Raw genomic sequence first — 24,747 nt, forward strand, 5'->3', positions numbered from 1 at the left:
GGCGGACCTAGAAATTATTTGCTCGGGGTGCGGATGAGGTATTCAATCATATTTTCAAGGGTGCGGCCGGGTTTTTTTGCCTAAAATATACACTAAATATTTTTTTCAAGGGGTGCGACCGCCCACACTGGCCAAAGGCTAGGTCCGCCCATGAATGTACCCGCAGCAACATGCGGGCATTCCCACTAGTATATATATATATATATAGGTAGAAGATCATGCGAGAACCATCTCTTATTGCGAGAACCGCGAGAACCAATGTGAACACAACCAAAAACGCCTAAAAATAGCTAAAAATCACACAAAAAATTTTTTTTGTAATATTTTTTATATAAAAATCGCTACTTTCGAAGCCAAAAAAAAAATTAAAATTTAAAAAAAAAAAAAATTTTGGCCACGAAAAGTAGCGATTTGAGTATAAAAAATATTAAAAAAAAATTTAGATTTTTTTTTTATTTTTTAGATTTTTTTAGGTTTTTTGTGGGTTTAGTTTTTAGCATTTTAGCTTGGGGGGTGGGGGGGGGGGTGGGGGGTTAGGTTTTTGAGGGGTGAGGGAGGGGGGTTTAGGTTTTTTTTTGGGGGGGGGGGGGGTTAGGTTTTTTTTTTTTTTTTTTTTTTGGGGGGGGGGGGGTGGGGGTTAGGTTTTTTTAAGGTTTTTTTTAGCTATTTTAGGTTGTGTTCACATTGGTTCTCGCGGTTCTCACAATAAATGGAGTTCTCGCATGAGCCTCTCCCTATATATATATAGTGTGAGGTTTATTGGGGAACACTAAAAAAGTGGGGAACAGTGGGGAACTGACTCAAACGAACTCCGATTGACTCATTCCAGCGGCGTTGGAACCGGCTCGTCGAACCCTAACTAGGATCTCTTAACCCTAAATCATAACCCCTAAACCCTAAATATATTAGGGCTTGGCTTTTAGGGTTTAGCTTTAGGGTTTAGCTTTTAGGTTTAGTGTTTAGCTTTAAGGTTTAGGGTTTAGCTTTATGTTTAGCCTTTAGGGTTTAGCTTTTAGGGTTTATAGTTTATATTTTACGGTTTGGCTTAGGTTTTAGCCTTATTTTTTAGCTTTAGGGTTTAGAGTTTAGGAGTTAGTAGTTAGAGTTTAGGGTTATGAGATCCTAGTTAGGGTTCGACGAGCTGGTTCCAACGTCGCTGGAATGAGTCCAATTGAAGTTCGTTTGAGTCGGTTCCCCGCTGTTCCTCACTTTTTTAGTGTTCCCCAATGAACCTTCCCATATATATATATATATATATATATATAGGAAGGTTCATTTGAGAAGAAAATTAAATTAAGAAGAAAAAGAACAAAGGGTACAAATGTAAAACATTAAATAGTTTTTCTCTCAACTCATTTATTATTATCTTTGATTAATTAATTAGTTATAAACACTATCATCCTCCACACTTAAATTTTTGCCTACACACATCAAAATTTATACTACACGTTTTGAAATTTATCATACACATATTGAAATTTATCCTACACAGCTCGTAATTCATAATACACACCTCGTAATTTATGCTACACTTCAAATTATATATTTTTTCTTTTTTTGAAAAATATGTTTTTTTTAAAAAAATAAGTTACAAATTTAATGTAGTTAGCTATTAAAAAGGAAGACTACCAATTAATGATCCATCTAAGTTTACCAATATACCCTTACACTAATATTAAATGCAAAAATTAAATGAAATAAAATGAAGCATTCTTATTGGTTGAAAGTTCTTCTTTTTTATTCTTACAAAAAGTTTCTTCTCATTTGAACTCTCCACTATATATATATATATATATATATATATATATATATATATATATATATATATATATTCCAATTCGATCATTTACCATCTAATGCATTATATTCTCTCACCAATTTAATCCAATATTATCAAAAGTGTCTATCAAAGTACAAAGTCTTTTATCGAAAACATGTACGAGATATAGCATACTTCTTTATCCTAGCACTGTTGCATACCATACAAAACAGTTAAAACCATCAACATGTCAATTTTTTTTAGTCAAGAAAATGTGTCTTCGCGGTCTCCCTCTGCAGCATCGCCCTCTTCCATATTGCTAAACTCTAGAAAATGTGTCGGCCTGTGATCTTCATGATAGTATTCACACGGAGTCCCAAGCTTCAATCCATACGTCATGCTAACCGTATGTTTCACTCCATGAAATTATAATTCCAAGGATATCAGGAACCATATAGAAACCGAGGAAACGGTCACTTAAAAGCATTGGAACATTGTCATAATGAGTTGGTAAATAGCCATGAGGACCGGTTCCTGTATCCTTATTTGCATGGCCCCCTTCAAAACCAGTTGGTGTAAGCTTGTAAGCAGTCAATAAGCACGAACCATGAGTAAAACTACAAGTCAAGATAATAGATTTTTCCCCGTCCCATTGATTGTTTTTTTTTTTCCAAAATCCAAGCATGAGTAGTAAGATCCTGCGGAGACAGTTGAGGAAGCTCATTTGGTTGTGTGTGGATCCATCCCAACGGTTCGAGATCGTTAAGGAAGGTATGTTCAGGGAGAGCTGACGAATGATAAACTTGTTGGTGGGTCCCCCATTGTGGTGGCATGACAATACACCAGATTTCCTTCACTTGAGGATTATCGGGTGGGCTTATACCATACAAGTACCCGCAAATTTGAGTTCTCAAGTCCGCAATGCATATGAATTTCTTCAAGACGTTCTTCGGCATGATGTATGTATATCCCGTCTCCTTTATGTCCTCGGAGTTGACATAAATATGATTTGCACGGAGATAAAGATTTGTAGCTGATGTTGCCCGTACATGCCAATCAGTCTTGGAACCAAATGCGGTTTGTTCGTAAGGACTTGTGGTGGTAACAATAAGCTCGTCCCCATGAACGTTTATTGTTTTGGTGGTGACACCTGTCAACTGACTAGCTTCTTTTGCCTGTTTCTCAATTTCAGCTATCTGTTGCCACTGCTGTGAAGGTGGAGTAATTTCAGCGCCAAGAATAATATCTCGTATCTCAGATTGCGTTAGTGCACAAGTGTTGACATTATTCTTCTTCGCAAAGTCTGACAATATGAGATCTCTTAAAGCAACTTCGACCTTCACCCATTGATCATCGGTAAGTGGAGGCCAGATATGATGGGGTTCGGTGACGATCGTCTTATCACGCTTAAGCAACATTTTCGCTTTCTCGTTGTTGACATGTAACGCATGCAAAATCAAAATGAGCCTCGAGAATGCTGTGTATGACGATATGCTTTTCAGCCAATCGTCGTAAATGTTGAACAAGACCATTTGAGGTTCCGATGCTTTCAAAATCAAGTCACCAAACTTCTCGATTTCAAACAGGCTTGGAAGGGGAGTTGTAACTCACTTCCTTTGATGACAATGTTGGGAAAATCGAGTAAGTGGACTTCGAGCGGGTCCAACATTCCTTTACGTGTCACAATGATTTTTTTGGGTTATTCTTCAACGGGTAAGGAACGAACAAGAGCAACCACTTCTTCTGCTGTTTTCCACTTGGCAAGTTGACCAAGACGCTTTTGACCCGCCCATACACTTGTGTGAATAACCTTCAGAAAGAATTGTCCTGTGCGGGGATTGAATATGAATATAACACCATTATTTGATTTTGTGGTAAGATTTCCTTCAATAGTTCTATGAATGGTAACACGGTACACATTCGTATCATCAATAAACCAAATAATCTGATTGCTGAAGATTTCTCCGTAGTTTTGAGATGACAGGTACGGTTCTGTTGGCTCTGAAGAATACAACTGCAACCCTTTCCTTATTCGCTCCCTCAGAACATATAGTGCCGAATTTGACTTCATAATCTTGATCATCGCTTGGGCAAGAAGTGGCTTTGACCCAAGGAACCAGTTACCGAACACAGAATGCAAGTTGTATGCAAGATCTAGCCCAATCATCACCCCTGTTGGAGATGGATAGATGGACATGTTATCAGTAATGTAATCCACAAACTTGGCCTTAGTATAGCGCTCAATATCATGAGAATCATAATCACCCCAACGAAGCTGCATGTCAATCCAGTATCTATTACTTTCTTTCTGGTCAAACACATCCTTTGACTCAGCCACCAGGCTAGGCTTTGACATGGAACATTTACATGTGGCAAACAGAAGAATATCGGCACATGAGCTGTTCATTTTGTAACTCTTTCTCGGGTGGATTGTTTCCTTCTGCACGGTCTCGATTCCTAACGCATCGAGTTCCTGATCCAACACCTGGCAGAGATCCATAATGACACTCTCGTGGACCTTCTGCCACAGGTGGGCCCAGAAGATTTGGATTAGGGAGATCTTTAGGTTTGGGATTTTACTGTGCATGAATACGCCGGTTAAATCCAGCTGAACTTGGAAACCGACGTACACATTGGCTCGGTTAATGGTTGGGGACCACCACAGTGTGAACCTACGGTTTGGGATTTGGTTAAGGCCCGACCTTTGAGCATTGGTCAGCTTCTTATACTTCATTGACTCCTCAAAGCCTGAAGCTTTTTCCCAAAACAAACCTTCCCATGTTGGAAAATATGTTCCATTGAATAGTGTGTGCTCGAGAATTCCCTCGACACTGCCAAGTGCTTGAATCATATCAGTTCGGTAATTATTCACGCTGTGAAGTTTGCCATCATGCCTTTGTTAGGTCCACCAAAATGAATTATGTTTCAAAACCTGAAATTTCTTAAATTCTGTTCTCACTCTCCAACCTTTATCAAGTGTGAGTATGTGCTTGTCCTTCTGGAACAAGGTACTAATTCTTGGTATTCCACGGTCCCACGAGTCTTCCAAATCTTCAAGAGTTAAACGTCGGTTTTGTAATAGAGCTTCCTGCCTCTTGAGAGCAAATTCCGCCCAAACGCGTTGTGAATCGATAAACTCGCTCTCCCATGGTTGGATGTAACGATACAAATTTGGGATCAATTGTCTTCATCGTGACTCATACCACTCCTGAAATGAGTTACACCAACATCTGTTTGCTGACTGTACCGAAGATCACTTTGAGGAATCAAGATTTGACCCATTGATAACATGCCAAGCCCTCCAATCTCTTTGGGTGTGTAGAACACCACAAGAGGGAACCTGCTAGGCATTTTTGAATTTAATCCAATTTTGATTCGGGTTTGGATCTTGTTTTCACCTTTGACTAACAGATCTAATAGCTCTCGTGTATGCATAGTTGCTTCACGAAAGTAAGTCATAAGGCCTATTAGAGTTTTATTCCACTTATTAACAACTTTTGTGAATGTTGTAGACCCTGAACTCATAAGAATCTGCCTCACACGATTTTCAAACGCTTGCATGTGTTCATCATCAACTCGTAAGAACGCAATTGTTGAACGTTCTTTTGTCTGTTCATTTTGCAAGTTCCAAACACAATCTCTAGCATTATTGAATGCTTCCTTGGGCATCCGTATTTTTGGCAATATACGAACCTCAAACCCGCACGTGCTAAACAGAAGGTTTGGATTGTCTTTGCTATAAATAGAAACAAAGCTGTTCTCCCACTCTAGAGTTGTAATACTCCGAGGAAGGCGGCTCTTCATTTCCTAAAAAACACATCTACCTAGATTCACATCATGTTTCATGAGCCGCATTCTTGCATCTCTGGGCCAGCACTTTCTATTATTATACCCGACCATATTTTCGTTGTTAGGATCAGGGTGCTCAGCAAGATAGCGCTGGATAAGGTCACGGGCCTCTTCATGTGTAAAACAAAACAGGATATGCACTTTGTCAATATACCGGGAGTACAACTGTCACGACCCCCGACCCCATCCTTGCCGGAATCGGTGCCGTGAGCAGTCCAGTGGTACCGGTGGTTATTTTTGAAAAACGTTGCAGCGGAATTTTCATCAGGACCGTGAGTTAAGAAAAATATCAGAGTTTATAAAACACCGGATTTGATTTAAATGGGATAAACCCCTGTTTTACAATGGTAGCTTTAATAAAGATAAATTTTATTTTATAAAACAATATTTCTTAATTTGATTAAAATAAACCATTTCTTGATGCCTTTCAGTGCCGTATCTAGCCTTTATTCCAATCTATGGTAATTACCTGAAACATGTTTGAAAAAGGTTTTGTCAGCGGGAAATACTGAGTGAGATCATTCCATTTTTATAAAATATATTGTTATACCTTACAGTATTAAGGTTTTTATATTTATTTGTATTTACCCTACTCAATCAGTATTTTGTCACATGATGGCAGTTCCAATATAACAGCAATAATCTCACTCATTGGTTTACTTTCGTCCAATAGTGAATTTATCAAATAACTATACTTTACTATTATTCAATTTATCTGTCATTAGGCGATTCCTGTGACGGGGTCATATCACTGTTGATCATTCTTTCAACTAGTGACTATGGTTATATCACTGTTGATCATTCTTTCAACTAGTGATTCTAATTATAACACTGTTGATCATTCTCTCAACTAGTGTCTTTGGTCATATCACTGTTGATCTTTCTTTCAACTACCGATTCTATTCATGGCACTGTTGATCATTCTTTCAACTAGTGCTTTTGGTCATGTCACTGTTGATCATTCTTTCAACTAGTGACGCTGGACATGATGATGTCCTAGGACATTACTTTGTCAAATATATTATTTATGGCACAAAATCATGTAATCTAGAATAATGACATTTTATGTCAACTATTATAACTTATCAAATATGTCAATTCACTAGTTGTAATATCATGATATAGTAACCTGACTACAAATAGAATACATTATACTTGACTTTATTATGGTATCCACCATTTAGATTTATTCTTAAACATACATTAAATTTATTAACAATTTAATGTTAAGATAATATTAGTTATAATTGTGGTCATGCTATTATTAGCTAACTTTCTGGCTAATCATAAAGAGGATCAAATAATGCATAAAACTTCCCATCCCAGCAGTTAAAATATAATAATTTAATCACTGTAAGTATAACTGGTAACCATTTAGGATTTTTAGAAAGCATTTGTAATATAATTGTATCACAAAAAGGTGATAAAATGTGAAAAAAGAGTATGGACTCACAAACGGTGAGAAAAGAGAAATGAACTCACATTGCAGATTTCTATGGGCAAAGTTTAGTCTACAGATAAGCCTTGATATATTGCTGATTCAATTTGGGCAGAGTCTAGCCAACTGATTAACCTAATAACAATTCACACAAACGGGGTTGTAACTAATATAGCAGTTACGACAATTCACGAGATTAAACCCTCACAACGATTAACAAGTGCAATACTTAACAATTCAATCGGATTCGCAACGAATAACAGAGCATAGTCTGAATTCGAACAACACTCAAATATTCAAGTCGAAATCACGATGAATAACAAAGTATAAGCTCAATTTGAGCAGCACCCGGACAATCGTTGGATAGTTACAATCGATCGGACGTTGAATCGTAATAGCGATCGAGTTATTACCCTGATTGCGGCAGCGTTTCGAGGTGTGTGTGTGTTAATTGTGGTAAACAGAGCATAACTTCGTCTAATTTCCGACTTTGTTCGGCGTTTAAGTGCGTAGAAGCAAGTCCCGAAGCCTGCTATTTATACACGAATTTACTCCTGCTTACGGACCGTAAGCCTGAGCCCTTACGGTCCGTAAGGGACACCTATAATTCTTTGGCTTGCCCCCCACGGGACTAGCCCTGATGAGTCAGAAATTTGGTCCAATTAAATTTCAACAACGTTTTAAGTAGATAATCGTCAACTAGGTTTTACCCCCCTTGAGTTTTAGGGGTCCTGATCCTGATTCCGATTGTTCTGAAACTTTCAGGGTTTGTGTAGAAGTACTTGGGTGTCTTAATTAGGTTTTCCTATTGAATAAAATAATATAATAAATAGTGGTTTTGACGAGGGTTGTTACATCCTCCCCACCTTAATAAAAATCTCGTCCTCGAGATTTGGGTTATGATATTTCTATTAGATTTATGTCATAATTTAGTCAATAAAACTAGATTCTTAAGGTAAATGACACAGAATCAAATTTTGTGAATACTAGTTGTATAAGTAGGGGTTCAAAAAGTTCAACTGAAATAGTTCAAGAAATCGATGACAACCGAATGAGATGAAATGATATAGTTTCGAATGGGACTAGGTTCAAGCCAACAGATATATGATCAAATAGATATTTGTTTACAGTTAGTGAATGACTTTTTAGAATAAAATTCATGGTCGAAAGAAAACTTACTTTGATTGGCAACTGAGGAAGACTCAGAATTAATAAGCTCAAAAATGAAATAATAGCACGAAGATGATTGTTAATTATCGAATCATATCAAGAGAAAAATCAGTGTGTTGACATTATTGAATTTGCAAGGATACACCGAAATACAACAGAGTTTAGTGTATCATTGTCTTAATACATAATTGTATCAAGACTACTTTCAAATGATGAGTCAAACGAAAGATATACGGGGTTTTGAGTGATTCGTATGCTTAGGATAAGCTATAAGTTTATAACGACTCCGCAAGGGGTCGTAATGATTGGAATAATTTCAATAATTACGGTGCCCGAACAATTTCACCGTATATGTAAAACCCTATCAGGATCTTTCAATGATATCAAACTGAACTTGTGAAGGTGCGGAAAACAATCACAAGGTGATTCAAGAACAAACAATAGTAAAAGAATAATAATATGAATCAAAACACAAACCAAAGATCTTGCATTCAAAGTTGAACAATGACTGATACAAGAATCTTGAACAAAGCCAGTTCCCTTGAGTCGCAACCTCCAACTAACGAACAACCTCAACCCTAAGGTTGAGGTTTGTTTAAATACTAAACAAATAGGCTAAACATCTAGGCTATACCTAGGCCCAATTGCGACACACTTATACTAACCCAAACCATACAATTCGGCCCATACATGTATACTAACAAAAGACATAAACAACCCTTAAACTATATAAACCTACATGTATAAACCTTCAGGTTCTAACAATCTCCCCCTAGGTTTATGCATGCAGGTGCTTGATGCTTCAAGTATCACGATCACCACCCAACCGATCTTTAAGACCACCGAAACCCTTCTTGCGAATATGAATGGCTGAAGCAACAGCTGCAGTCCATCCCTTGGCAATTTCTTCATATTTCTCAGTAGATCGAATCTGATTTTGAGCCAACACTTCCAAATCCTCAAGTGCAATGTTGAGCACGTCCACTTGATCCACTAAGCGAAAATTGACATCGCCATCACAAACAAACACTGCCTGACCAAGACGCTCATCCTAAGCCCAGAAATGTAGAGACTTCAAAGCACCTTTTGGAATCTTCTTAACCAACGGAATCACCTTTTCTTTATCAGTCACAGGCCAGTGCACTATCTTCATTCGCTTCTTAGTAAATGGATCCCTAACTCCTTTAACTGGTTTAACAATGGATTCTGCAGTACGCATCGATGGAAAGTTATGCAGAACTTCCCTTTTCAGTCTTTCGAAAAACGCATGTCCAGGACCTCCAGGTTTATCATCAACATACGGTGCATTTGACAACTCCATCAGATCAATCTTTGTGAAGGATTGAAACTGACCTGGATGTTTATACCATTCAACTGGTCCTACTTTCCGTTTAATCCACCACCTTTTTCTATCATGGTCAAAACCCCAGCTAACAACTCAAGAACGATTACCAACTTGATCATAGAGAGTTTCACCAACATCCATCAAATGGTGAGTTGCCTGAGCATCATCATCATCTGGGTTCAAATTCTTGTTCTTCAAAATTACCAACTCTCTTTTCTTCTTGATTCTTTCAGCCTTTGCTTTGTCTGCCGCTGGATCAGTAACTCTTTTGAAGTATTGTTCCATTGCAGCGTTTTTCTCAGCATCATCCTTTTCAAAAGCTTTCCTTCTGTTCTCAACATCAGTAGGGTCAGAAAATTCCTGCCCGAATTTCTTCTCCAGCTTTCCACGTAAATCATAGACCATAGAAAACAGCAAACTAACATCTCCTTGAAGTTGTTCAATTTGTTGATTCTTTTGCACTATGATGTCTTCAAGTTGGATAATCTTGGCTTCTTTATGAATCGAATCTTGTTCAACCACAATTAGCCTTTTCTTCATTTCTCTCATGCTAACAAACTCATCATCACTTGAGTCATCATCAAAGGGCATTCTCACTGGTTCTTCAGGCCTTTTACCACTTGAACTACTAGGCATGTCATGAACAACGTTAGAAGGACCAGCAGAGTCAAAAGCACCAAGTGATATAACACCAACAGGCTCAGTAACAACACTTGTAGTTTGAACATCAACAGTAACATCGGTGGTATCCATATCAGTTCTTTGAGTATCAGCATTAACCTCAAAGATGTCTGCAGTAGCGACGGTGGCATCAGTGACATCCTTCTCAAAGTCAAAGTCATAAAGACCTTCATCGTCTTCATCAGTAAACACGGGTTGATCTTTGCCTTTTTCAATATACATTCCGAGCCGAGGATCCCTCCTTTTCCGCTTCAAGGGTAGGGAATCAGGATCCTTTGGGTTCTCACTGGACTCTTCATTAAGAACCGAAAGATTAGAAGGAGGATTTCCCATCTTTTCAGTTACAGACTTTAACAACAGAGCCAAACTATCAGCAGAAATCACAGGTGGAGCAGTTGTAACAGCAACAGCAACTTCAGCTTCAGGTGGAAGCTCTTCATCTTCATCAGAACCACACATAATTTCAACGCCTTCATCTTCAGAGTCAATTGTCACAAACTCAGTCTCAGGCTCATCTTCAACACCTCTATGAGCATCATGTTCTTCAGCAACAATAGCATTAGCAGGTCCAACATTTTCTTGAACAGGTTGAGGTATAACAGGATCAGCAGCAACATCTTCAGTCTCTGAGAATTGACCAAACTTCTCCAAAGGAATTAATCCTTCAAATTTCTTTTCAGTACCCTTCTTTGGAGTAAGAGCACCAAAACAAGCAGGACCTATCGGCTTCAACTCTAAAGTGTTTCCAGATTTCACCAACTCTGAATAACGTGCATTGAGAATCATTTGCAAAAACCTTGGATACATGAGAAATTTGTCCTTCCTGACTCCTAGCACATTTCGTTTTATAGCTTCCAAAACATATTTCGAATAGTTGAACGGTTCATTAGTTATCACACAGACCAGAGCAGTAGCCTGTGTACTGTTCAGCTGATCAGTCCCCCCTCTGTTCTCAGATATGCACAAGAGAAACATGTGCAGCAAAAGCCTCCAATACGGATGCACGAATTTCTTAACCAAAGGTGGATATCTTCCTTCATAACTCAGTCTAGGCAATATCGCTTCAACTGTACCAGCTGCAACCTCTATCGGATCTGATTCTTGATCATTAAACTGCAACACTTCTCGAATCATCTGCTCTAACACAGTAACCGTCTTCTTCTGAACTTCAGAGACAATAACTCCCTTTCCTTCAACTACCTCGATTTTCGCATTCTTCCAGAACTCCTGAATAAGACTTTCATAGATGACTGGATTATCTCGTAATGCGTGAACGATGCGACAGCTGTTCAGACCTTTCATCAACGAAGTATACAATCTCCGATGCTTCTCTGGAGGAGGTGCTAAATATCCAGCCTGATTGTGTGTTCCGATGAACTTTAAATCCATGATCTGCATAAACCAGAAGTGTATTACAGACATTTACATTTATTGTTTTCACAATAATTTAAATTCCAAAGTCAACATATTTAATTTCAACAACTCAGAATTTTCTAATTTGGACTCGAGATCAGCTACTGTTGACTCGAAACTATAAGTCGAGACTATAAGTTCTCGACTCGCAATCAGGAACCACACATGAGATCTCGAGTCGAGACCTCAATCGAGACCTGAGTCGAAACCAGGAGATCTCGAGTCATAGGCATGAGGTTGCGACTCGCAACAGCTGGTCTCGAGTCCGTATTTGTTGTCTGTGTCGAAACCCCAAAAACACTTTGTCATCTGAGCCTTTTGAATCAAAAACCCATAACATCACCAGATTTATTTGAAGACCAAAATATATTCAAAATTAGGGTTCTTCATCATCTTCAAATCTTAATCAAATATTCATAAAACCTGCAAATCTTCAAGAAATTCATCAATATACCTTGAATAAATAATGAATCGAGACCGGAAATACCAATAATGATGACTCGAAACCGGAGATTCAAGTCGAAATCTAATTGGAATCACGATGAACAAGATCTTTTGCCGGAACTTTGAGAGGATTTCTTGAAGGTCTCGAGTGAGAAATGAGGTCTCGACTCGAGACCCTGAACTTATACCAACACCCAATCAACTGGGCTTGGGCCAGACACTGTTACTGTTTGGGCTAATTGTAATTTGATTTTCTTAAAAATTTTATATTAATTTCAATCAAATTCATTTAACCATCAGTTAGCAATTTAAAACCCATTAGACTTTCCGAGCATAATTTGGAAAAACCTAAAAAAACAAAAATAAATAAAGTAAAAAAATATTATTTACAAAAATAAATTAGGAAAATTACGAAGATTACTCAGGGATCAAATCACGAGGTTTCGGGCTTGACTTCACTTATCAACACTGATCTACTACCGAATGATCTAGACGATTGCCAGTATATTTGTCCATCTAAACTCATTTTCCCAGACTTGTTCCATACAACTGCCTGTAACATATTTTATCATGTTTTAGTTTCATATTAATGATCACCCAAATAAATACTAATCAAATCCCGGAAATATAAGCAGCACACTCCATCATGTATGTAGCGTCCCTACCACATATTTCACAAGTCCAATCCAGATCTCTGAAATCTTAACTGGGAATAGGTTGAGAAGAGAACAGAATAGATCTTTTGCAGAGATGGTATAATATACAGATCAAATGAGTTTTTCTCAATTTGATATAGGTTTCTTGGGTTTCTTTTGGGCACTTGAGGGCCTCTTTCGGGTGTATTAGATCTATAGTGCGACAACGTACAGCTAGGTCAGCATGTATCTGGATGCAGCAGAAGCTGTCGTTGCCTAGCACCTCCAGGTCAGCATGTATCTGGATGCAGCAGAGGAGGTACACGACTTTTTAAGAGAAGATTTCAGAGTCAGATCAAAATTGTGTGTATCGGGACAATATACAACCATTCAAATAGATATGAGCTAATTCCAGATCAAAATTGTGTGTATCGGGACAATATACAACCATTCAAATAGATATGAGCTAATTCCAAGTGACTTTCTTTCCTGGGGTCATGTACTATTTTAGTTCTAAACAGAAACAGCCAAAGAATAGAGCCTACCAACACATCAATACTAGAGCCAAACTGTTTCGATACTGGTCTTACATGAGTCAGCCCTTGACCATAATGTGAAAATTTATTTCATTTCCCAGTCATGCAACACCTCTTTTTGTATTTTTCAATTTTTAATGTTTTTGTGTTTTTGTATTTTTCTCCCCCTAAATTTGTGCATAAATAAAAAAACTACCTAAGAATAAAAAAACTTTATGAACAAATTTACCTACTAAACACAAACATGCTCAGTCAGTGAAACGGATCATTTTCAGAAAATCCACAAGCACTCTGAATTTCGAGCTGCTGACAGGTTTGTTGAACAAATCGGCAGCATTTGCATCTGTGTCGATTTGTTCAAGAGTAATAAGACCTCTGTCGAAGCAGTCTCGAATGAAATGAACTTTTATGTCAATGTGCTTGGTTTTGGAGTGAAAAACAGGATTTCTAACAATTTGAATTGCAGCATCATTATCGCAGTAAATAGTAGTGTTAAGATATGTCAAACCATAGTCCTGCAATTGATGTTGCATCCACACCACTTGAGAGCAAGAAGCAGAAGCAACAACGTACTCGGCTTCAGCTGTAGATATCGCCACTGTTTGTTGTTTCTTGCATTGCCAAGAAATGAGCCTGTCGCCCAAAAATTGACATCCCACAGAAGTAGATTTCCTGTCACTGTCAGTACCTCCAAAGTTGCTGTCAGAGAATGCAAACAAGTCAAAATTGGAATCCCTCGGATACCACAGACCAAAACGGGGTCGGCCTTTAAGGTACCGAAAGATTCTTTTAACAGCAGTAAGATGAGAAGTTTTAGGATTAGCCTGATAACATGCGCAGTTGCAGACGGCAAACATGATATCCGGACGGCTAGCTGTTAGATACATCAACGACCCAATCATAGACCTATACTGACGTTGATCTACAGAATCTCCTTCTTCATCTTCAGTCAATAGCGGTCTCTCTGCCATTGGTGTTTCAGCAGGCTTTGCGTCCGTAAACTAGAATTTTGCTATCACGTCATCCACATACTTCCCTTGATGGATAAGAATCCCTTGAGAACTCTGCTTGACTTGTAGACCCAGAAACAGTGTCATTTCCCCAAGAGCACTCATTTCAAATTTCTTCTTCATAACTCTTTCAAAATCCTTGCAAAGATCCTCACTTGTAGACCCGAAAATAATATCATCGACATAGATCTGAACTAAGATTTGATCCTTGCCCACTTTCTTGATAAACAGAGTCTGGTCTATCGTGCCACGTGTGTACCCATGAGCCAAAAGATGTTCAGTTAACGTGGCATACCAAGCCCGTGGAGCTTGGTGTAATCCATACAACGCCTTGTCTAGCTTGTAGGCATACTCTGGATGGTCTGGATGTACAAATCCTGGTGGCTGCTCAACAAAGATTTCTTCCTTCACATCTCCATAGAGAAACGCAGTCTTGACGTCCATCTGATATACAGTGAACCCCATGTACGACGCATAAGCTAGGAAGATCCGGATGGCTTCAAGTCGAGCAACTGGAGCATACATTTCATCAAAATCCAGACCTTCAATTTGTCGAAATCCCTGAACCACCAGCCTTGCTTTATTTCGAACAATAACCCCTGCAGAATCTTGCTTGTTTTGAAACACCCATCTAGTTCCAAGTTTACGCTTTCCCTTTGGCAACTTGACAAGTTTCCATACTCCAAGCTTCTCAAACTGGTTCAGCTCTTCGTGCATAGCATCTACCCATCCTGGTTCCTGCAAAGCTATATCAATAGTTTTAGGTTCGATTTGAGAGAGATAGCAAGAATATAAGCAAGTATTGATGGTTCCCGATTGGCTCCTGGTTAAAACTCCTGCATTTACAGGACCAATCACATTCTCTATAGGATGATTTCGTTGAACACTTGTGGGTATGGCCAGGTCAGGTACGGTCTCGTCTTCAGTGGTGGTGTTGCTAGTCTCCCCCCCATTAGGTGCTGCAGTACTATGAACAAATGGAGTGGTGACAATGCAATCTTCAGGTATGGGTTCAGGAAATAGTGCAGATCCAGAACCATTAGATGCAGAACCACTAGTTGAAGCACCTTCAGGGGATTGATGGGACATTTGCTGACACGTAGGATGCTGCGTAAACATCATTCCCGGTGGATCAATGGTATGATGTCTTACGCTTCCTTCTATCTGCTCTTCGTCTTCAGTGTCTTCAAAAGCCAAAGGTTGTTTGGGAGTAGATACACCTGCATCTGAAGAATCACTTGACAAAATGTTAAATGATTTAAACAGTTCAGAATAATCGAATAACCAATCTGGACCGACCCTAGCATCCGTAGCGTTCTCTTCAAGCCACTCAATGTTGTAAGACTCGACGACTTTTTTAGTTACTTTGTTGTATACCCTATAGGCAGAGCCTTTAGCATATCCAACAAAGAAACATTCATCTCCTTTGACCTCAAACTTTCCATTAGAGTCCATGAGTAATAATACACATGGACAACCAAAGATACGAAAGTGTGAAACCGAAGGTTTACGTCCTTCCAGAATCTCGTAAGGAGTTTTCATATGACGTTTATTTACTAAAGCATGATTCTGGATATAACAAGTCGTGCTAACAGCTTCGGCCCAAAAGAAACTAGGAAGCTTCGAGTCAGGCAGCATAGTTCGTGCAGCCTCAATGAGAGTACGATTCCTTCTTTCAGCTACTCCATTTTGCTGAGGGGTTCGTGGTGCACTGTACTGACGATCTATTCCCTTTTCTGTGCAGAATGCGTCCAAAATAGCATTCTTGAATTTTGTCCCATTATCAGATCTAATAACCCTCACTTTAGCACTCGCTTGATTTTCAGCCAGAGTGATGAATTGTTTTACCAGCACTGCAGTTTCATTTTTGTGACTGAGAAAGTATACCCAGGTGTAGCGAGAATAATCATCGACGATTACAAGACAATACGCTTTCTTGCCAATACTCAGCACATTCACTGGACCAAAAAGATCCATGTGAAGTAGTTCAAGCACGGCCTTCGTCGAGGGTACTGGTTTGGCCTTGTGAGGTTTTCAATGAGCCTTTCCTTTTGCACAAGCAACTGTTGGTGCATATTTGTGACAACAGCTTAGATTTGGTCTTTGGATATCTTGTAATTAGTTAAACGATAAACGGTTAGCGGGTTTAGCTTTGTATTAGTGAGTTAATAGTGTTTGGGCTAAACTAAACCCAGTTGGATGTAGGGAAACGAATTGGGCCTTGCCCATGTAGGAAACCCTAGTCCAACTTGTAAACCTTGTGGTATATAAACAAGGTTAGGCTTTAGGGTTTAGGTTGATCAGTTAATCAGTCAATTAGCCAAAACAGTTGTGTGAGAGAGCAATTTCGTGAGAGACATAGTCTTAGACGAATTAGGGTTTGGTTGATTGTAATACGCAAGTTTGATAATCAATAGAAACCCAGTTGAAAGTGAATTCTGTTTCCTACACGTTTTCTGCTGATTCTGATCAAGAGGATTCCGTACTCTTGATTGGAAAGACGATTCTGTGACGATCCATAACATCAAGGGGACCTACAATTGGTATCAGAGCATTAGGCTCTTGAAGAGGATCGGTTCAGAATTGGCTGCTACAGAAAACTAGGGTTTTGAAGGATTTTGAATTTTTTGGATATTGTTCTTGGGATTCTCGAAATTTTTAGGGTTAATTTGATCTGTTTGCGTATTTAATTTTGCTGTTTAAGTGTTTTTGGTTGCAGGTTTGGTTGATTTTTGAAGGATTTTGGCAAGAAAGCCTTGAAGATTCGAAGATTGTTCTTCGTGTTCTTCGTATTTTCTTCAAAAAATTTGGCTGATTTGGTGTTTGATTTTGCAGGAAACTGTTAGAAGAATCTGGAAAATCTTCAGAAAATTTGATCAGATTGAGTTTCCAAAATTTGCTAGCAAAATTAACAATTTCGCAGCAAATTTAACATCTACACTGACAAACCAGCGAAATTGTGATCTAGCAACTCGGTGACCGGTGAAATTCAATCCTAGCAACTCGGTGACCGGCGAAATTAAAATCCAAAGGCGACTTTGGTGACCGTTTTAATTGTCCTCAGCGACATTATTACGGTGATCGGCGAAGTTACTAGACGTCGTGCTAGCGAAATTATTTACCAGCGAATTTGATCAGCTAGCATAATTACCCAGCGAATTTAATTGATCAGAGGAATTACCCAGCGAATTTAGGTGATCAGAGGAATTACCCAGCGAATTTAAGTGATCAGAGGAATTAATCAGCGAATTTGTTCCAGCGAATTTAAAAAGTCAGCATAATTATATCTACTCTACCAGCAAATTTACAATTTCTCTATCAGCATATTTAACTTGGCTTGCCAGCATAATTAGCGTAACCCGGCGAAATTAACTTGGTTTGCCAGCAAAATTAGCTAGAGGAATTAAAAAAAAAAAACCTCTGGAAAATCCCGAATTCGGTTTTTGTCATTATATATCATTGGACTCGTCTTGTCGAGACGATTCTAAAGGTGTAATTTGGTAACCACTGTTTTCGGAAATATTTTGTACGGCTTTACCAGTCTGTTACGGTTAAAATGTCGAACATGGCCAACTTGACTGCTCCTAAGATGATGAAGGTGGAGAACTATCTTACTTGGAAGAACAGCTTCAAATCCTTTATTAAATCTCAGGATGCACGCATGTGGATATGTATTGAAGATGGGTACATAAACCCAGTACATGATTTTGAGGGCAGACCACGTAGAACAGACTACGTGAACATGAAAGAGGATGATAAGAAAGTGTATGAAGCTGAAAAGAGAGCTTTAGCTGCAATAAAGTCATCCTTACCTGATAGCATCAAGCATACCTTCACAAAGTACACAAATTCAAAGGATATGTGGGATGCATTACAAAAGCGATATCAGGGAAATGAATGTGCCACTCAGGCATTTATGGCAGAGATAGTTCCAGTTGTTGAAGCTGAAACTAGTGTGAGTGATGCTGAATCTCAAGTGGAGAATGCTGAAGTAAAAGTGGATGCTGAAGTAGAGAAAGAGAGTGAAGCTGAACAAGTTGTTGCTGATCAAACCACAGAAGTTCATGAGAAAAAGGTACAATCTAATTCTGTGTGTTTGAGGTGTTGTGAACTACAGGGTGAGGTTGACAGATTGTCAGCTCAAAATCAAAGTCTGGTGAGCGAGATGTCTAGCATAAAAGAGTCAAACTTTTTTGCTAAAAGAAATGAATCTCTATACTTGAAAAAGATAAAAGGTTATGAAAGTGAAATCGAAGCTTTAACATGCAAATTAAACGAAAAGCTTCAAGTAATAGACTTAGCTCACGAAATGATGGTTGAGAAAACAAAAGAGATTTCTTAAAAATGCAAAGAGTTGTCAGATGCACAACTCAAAATTATTGAACTTGAACAGAAATTAAGTCAATTCAGAGATTCGTCTTTTGTTATGAAACACATGATGGGTGGGTTAAAGAAGAGTAATGACAAGACTAGTGTGGGATATAATGAAGTCCCACCTCCTCTTTGTCATGACTATTCTTTCCTCCCTGATGAAGATGAGCTAGCAGCCTGTATGTCAACTGCACTAAGTAGTTTCGCATCTACATCAAGTCAAGGTGAGGGGTCTGAGAATGGTGATGCTAAGAAGAACAATAACAGGGAACATTTAAAAAGGCAAAATTCTCATCCAAAGGGCAAAAGTCAAATTTTTGTTAAAAAGATTAATTTTGTTCAAGGTAGTGATATGAAAAATGAAACTACTGTTATTGAAAAAGAATCAAATGTAGAGTTTGCAAAAAATAAGAGCATAGAAAAATCTGAAATTAAGCAAACTGAAAAAAATTCTTCCAAGGCATCATCACCATCAGATAAGGGATCTACCTCAGAGACTCCAGCTAAGAAGTCTTTGAAAAGGAGATCGTGCTTCCGGTGTCACGTAAAGGGACATGTAGCTAGCTGCTGTCCTAACAAAAATAGTGAAGCACAAATGAGTGACAAACAAAGAGGGAAACTACCAGAGAAGAGTGGTGATAGTGAGGAGAAAGGTTCAAATTCTCCAAAGAAATCTGTTCCTAAGCAACCACAGAATGTTGCTGTTGGTGTAGATAAGGCTGGAACAGGAACTCCACAAGTTCCACGTTTTCAAAGAAATCAACAAAGATTTCAGCCTAGATCTCCACCAGGCAGATATCAGAGACCTAGAAGCAGTTCACCTAGAATGAACAATTTTAATTCAAATAATTTCAGAGGTCAAAGTCAATATCAAAATCGATACCAGAATAATGGTGGTCGAACTTTTTATAACAATGGCTTTAGAAATTATAACAATCAAGCTTCTTGGAATCAAAACTTAAGGTTTCAAAATCAAAATTTCCAAAGGTCAAATTGTCCAAATGTATATAGGAACCCTCAGGACCAGAGACCTTATGGAAATCATGCCCCATTTCCATCAACAGGTCCAAGATCCAAGACTCCAGTCATGAGTGATGGATATTGGATGGATGTTCCAGTAGTTGGTGAATTTGGACGACCCAAGACCATTAAGGCTTGGGTCCCCCAATCTAACTAATTTCTAAGTTAGTGTGTGCAGGAGCTGCTAAGGAGGAGTATCAACTTTTGTTGATAGTGGCTGCTCTAGGCACAATACGGGGGATGTGAGATTGATGATATATGTATATTAAATGATTTAAATTGAAGTTCAAAGTGCTTAGTCGACACAGAGGATAACCTGGCAGATCTTTATACTAAAGCATTTGACAGGGCTCGCTTTGAACATTTAGTCGAACTCAACGGGATGAGGAATCCTGAATAACTGATTTTTCATAAGAATTTTTTGTAAATAGTTTACTGTTTTCTTAAAAATCAAAACACAAAAAAAAAATGAAAAATCAAAAACATAAAAAAATAGAAAATCAAAAATGAGATTTCACTGTGTGAAAAAGAAGAAATGATAGTACATCAGCAAGTTAGACTGTCACACTGAAACTGAATCATAAATTGCTTAAGTGTGATAGCAGCTTCATTATATGATGTACCAGTAGGCAAAAGCATGAAATAATCAACTTACCAATGTGATATAAACTTAAATGAACTGAATATGAGTGGGGAACACATCAGTGGTGTATGGTTTAATGACCTTAATTCTTGTGTTGATAGATTGCCAAAATCTGAAGTTTTGGGTCTTTATACTGTTGTTTCAACTAGGGATATCTTGGCTGTCTGTCTGTTAAAACTAAAATTGTACATGACCCCAGGAAAGATAGTCACTTGGAATTAGCTCATTTCTATTTGAATGTCTGTATATTTCCCGATACACACAATTTTGATCTGATTCTGAAATCTTCTCTGAAAAAAGTCGTGTACCTCCTCTGCTGCATCCAGATATATGCTGACATGGAGGTGCTAGGCAACGACAGCTTCTGCTGCATCCATATACATGCTGACCTAGCTGTACGTTGTCGCGCTATAGATCTAATACACCCGAAAGAGGCCCTCAAGTGCCCAAAAGAAACCCAAGAAACCTATATCAAACTGAGAAAATCTCATTTGATCTGTATATTATACCATCTCTACTAAAGATCTATTCTGTTCTTTTCTCAACCTATTCCCAGTTAAGATTTCAGAACTCAGGATTGGACTTGTGAAATATGTGGTAGGGAAGATACTTGCATGATAGTGTGTGTTGTTTATATTTCCAGGATTTGATTTGTATTTATTTGGGTGTTCATGGTTACGAAATCAAAACATGATAAAACAGGTTAAATGCAGAACTAGACACAGACAGGATATCTTAAAGGATGAATTCAGTATACTCACCTACTACGATGAATCTTTGTGCATACCTTGATCGTGGCGGTATATCCTGAAGTGGGACACGCTCGTATTTCAGAAAATAAAATTACCTTAACGTATCATATGGTAATGGTACTTGAAATGTTCATGCATTTTGTTTAGGTGGACAAACATACTGGTAATCGTCGTGAACTGCTTTCACTAAAAATTGAATAAAGAATTATCTAATTGTGTGAAACAGTTTGATTGTGCTGATATGATCTTCTTACCAGTGATTCTCACAAAAATAGAGTGTTTATTGTTTTTGTATTTACTTGCTTTCAGAAAATATAAAAATCCAAAAATAGTGTCTTTTTCTGTTTAAAATTCTTAACGTACGGAAAACTGTTATTCTTGGAGGAATTGTTACCGATAGGGGGAGACGGTGTTAGAAAGTGAGTTCAAAATTTTAAAATCAGGCAGGTTCTTCAGTGTTGGACAAAAAGTTTTGCGTGTTGGTGATAAGTTGAAAAAGCTTAATCTGTGATACAGTTTAACTATCTCTTGAAAAATAATAATTTATTTAACCTTGTTGAAAAATTCTTATGGTTTCTCGAGATGTTTGTTTTATAGTATACAGATTGAAGCGGTTTGTTGCTGAGAAGTTGCTGAGAAGTTGCTGTGAAGTGTGAAGATGAAAGTTTGATTGGATGCATGGTAGAACCTCCTTTCTATATTGCAGACAAGATTGAAGAGTGTGAAGATTGCTGTGCAAATGCTAAACTGGAGTTTACTCAAGTGCTAACGTGTTGAAGATTTGGTGATTGGATGCATCAGCTTAGGGGGAGTCTGTTGCTGACAGAAGCTGTTGAAGCTGAAGCTATCCAAAGACCAAAGACAGTGCAAGACTACTTGAAGATTGCAAGAAGACTAAAGACAAAGTTTTGACTCAAGACAAAGTTTTTATGAAGCTATTGTCAAGGGGGAGTTTGTTGGTGCATATTTGTGACAACAGCTTAGATTTGGTCTTTGGATATCTTGTGATTAGTTAAACGATAAACGCTTAGCGGGTTTAGCTTTGTATTAGTGAGTTAATAGTGTTTGGGCTAAACTAAACCCAGTTGGATGTAGGGAAACGAATTGGGCCTTGCCCATGTAGGAAACCCTAGTCCAACTTGTAAACCTTGTGGTATATAAACAAGGTTAGGCTTTAGGGTTTAGGTTGATCAGTTAATCAGTCAATTAGCCAAAACAGTTGTGTGAGAGAGCAATTTCGTGAGAGACATAGTCTTAGACGAATTAGGGTTTGGTTGATTGTAATACGCAAGTTTGATAATCAATAGAAACCCAGTTGAAAGTGAATTCTGTTTCCTACACGTTTTCTGCTGATTCTGATCAAGAGGATTCCGCACTCTTGATTGGAAAGACGATTCTGTGACGATCCATAACATCAAGGGGACCTACAGCAACACACTTTTCAACCAACATGAAATCTTTTATTGGAAGATCACGTACTAGTTGACCTTTAGCCAGACGGTTCAAGTTCTTCATATTCACATGCCCAAGGCGACGATGCCACATTAGACCATCATGTTCTGAAATTTTTGAGAATAGGCAAGTGATTTATTCACACGGTTTCTTATTCATATCAATTACATATGCATTTCCTTTCCTCTCTGCTGTCATTAAGAACCAGTCTTCTGGAATGACAATCCCGGGTTTAAGAACATGACATCCTTTCTTTGTAAAATGAACTGAATTTCCTCGATCACAAATCTGAGAAATACTCAACAGATTGTGCTTCAGTTCTGGAACATAGTTAACATTTTCGAAACTTAAGACGCCGTTTTGTACTGTTCCTTTCAACGTGATTCTGCCTGATTCTCCTCCCGCAAATGAGACATATCCTCCATTAAATTCCTTGACATTTATCAGTTGGGATAAGTCTCCTGTCATGTGCCTGGAACAGCCACTATCCATGTACCAGAGGCGCACGGTAGTCCTCCACAGCTATTCCTGCACGATTAGCGGGATTAGTTAGATTTAGGAACCCAGCCCATAGTGGATCTGGGTTTTCCTTGTGCATCAATATAAGTCACTCTCTGCCACACCAAATTATCTTTATTCAAAAACTTTGAAGCATTTCTAGTGGCGGAATTTTGATAACATGAATGCAATGGATTGGATTGCATGGCCTTAGCTTTAGGTTTCCAATGCTTTCATGACCACTTAAAATTGTAATTACCAGAAGCATTATTTTGATGTCTTTGAAAATTGTTTTGTCGATTTTGATTTTTATTTTTGCGTTTGGCAGCATTCCAATCCTGATCAGAAGGTTTAGTCTTGCGATAGTTGTTTTTCATTGTCTTAGTCTTTCCAGTCGTCACTGACTCCGAACAACTATATCGATTGGACATGACCTTCTGATTTTGCACTGACTTTGTCTTGTATGATGCCCTTGGGAGTTGAACACAATTTCTGGCAATATGACCAGCAATGCCGCAGTTATAACATGTTTGACGCTTCAATTTGTGATTATTTTGAAAGTTTTTGCTCGGTTTGCTTGATGTTGATTGACTTGACGTTTTGGTTTTCTGAACATGTTTGGCTTATGGTTGTTCTGAGCATTTTGGTGATTTTTCCTCTAATGACTTTTCACTTATATCAGTTTCCTTTTCTTCGTTACTAAATGTTGGTTCAGTTTTTGAACACGAAGAAGTTTCATCAATATGCGTTTCCTCAATGCATTTGTCATGTGGAACTGATTCAGGTTCATTATCTGAACATGGAGCAGTCTCATCAATATGCATTTCCTCAACACATTTATCATGTGAAGCTGATTCAGGTTCAATTTCTATTATAGTTTCCAATGGGGTCCCACTAGATTCAACATTAGGGAAACCCACTGAGACAGATTCAGAAGAAGAATCAGGATACACTTGATTTTCTTGAGAAGTCGTTTCAGTGGTTTCACTGAATGCGTCCTGAGGGACCTCACCTGTAACATTTTCATGAACTGAAACATTAGAAACGTTAGAATCACACACATTAGCTGAAAAACAATCATCACCACACTTATTGTTCAAATTTTCAACACAAACATCATCGGTTTTGCCCAAAACAACAGGCTCACAAGACGAAACATAAGCAGAAAACGACGCAAATAAAGAACGGGTAAAAGCAATGTCAGACTCAGTTGGTTCAGAATACGGTTCAAAATAAGATTCAGAATTATTAGAAATAATGACTGGTTCACTCCCATGAACATCTTCACACTTTACTTCAGAAATATCATCTGCACATGAAGACGAAACGTTAGGATCAATTGAGCCTTTGGAAACAAAGTTTAATGGAGTAGACTTCTGTTTCTCAACTTGTCTGTCATGAGAAGACGACTTGTTGTTCTTGGAACCATAAGTCATATTACTCTCATTCATCATCTCCTCCTCAGTCATTGGCAGATAAGTGTAATTATCATTATATGGAGGAGGAGTCTGATTATAACCCAAACCACGCCCTTTCTTTTCTTTGTACGCAAGCTGTTGATCGCACAAGTTTTTGACTAATTTACTGGAAGAATCAAATTTCTTTATGTTTAGCTCATTTATCTGATATCTATCTCTGATATCTTCCAGTTCCTTAGTCAAAATACATACTTTTTCCTGAGCTTCTAGGAAATGGGCTGTTTTTACACTCACATCATCCTTAAGTTTGATG

The 24,747-nt window shown here is 38.2% G+C and overlaps 1 pseudogene; it reads right to left on the reverse strand.

The window, feature by feature from the left end:
• Positions 1-1,829: 1,829 nt before the first annotated feature.
• Positions 1,830-5,565, reverse strand: LOC110919279 (annotated as a pseudogene).
• Positions 5,566-24,747: the final 19,182 nt, after the last annotated feature.

Source organism: Helianthus annuus, chromosome 16 (genome assembly GCF_002127325.2).
Source record: "Helianthus annuus cultivar XRQ/B chromosome 16, HanXRQr2.0-SUNRISE, whole genome shotgun sequence".
NCBI classification, from domain to species: Eukaryota; Viridiplantae; Streptophyta; class Magnoliopsida; order Asterales; family Asteraceae; genus Helianthus; species Helianthus annuus.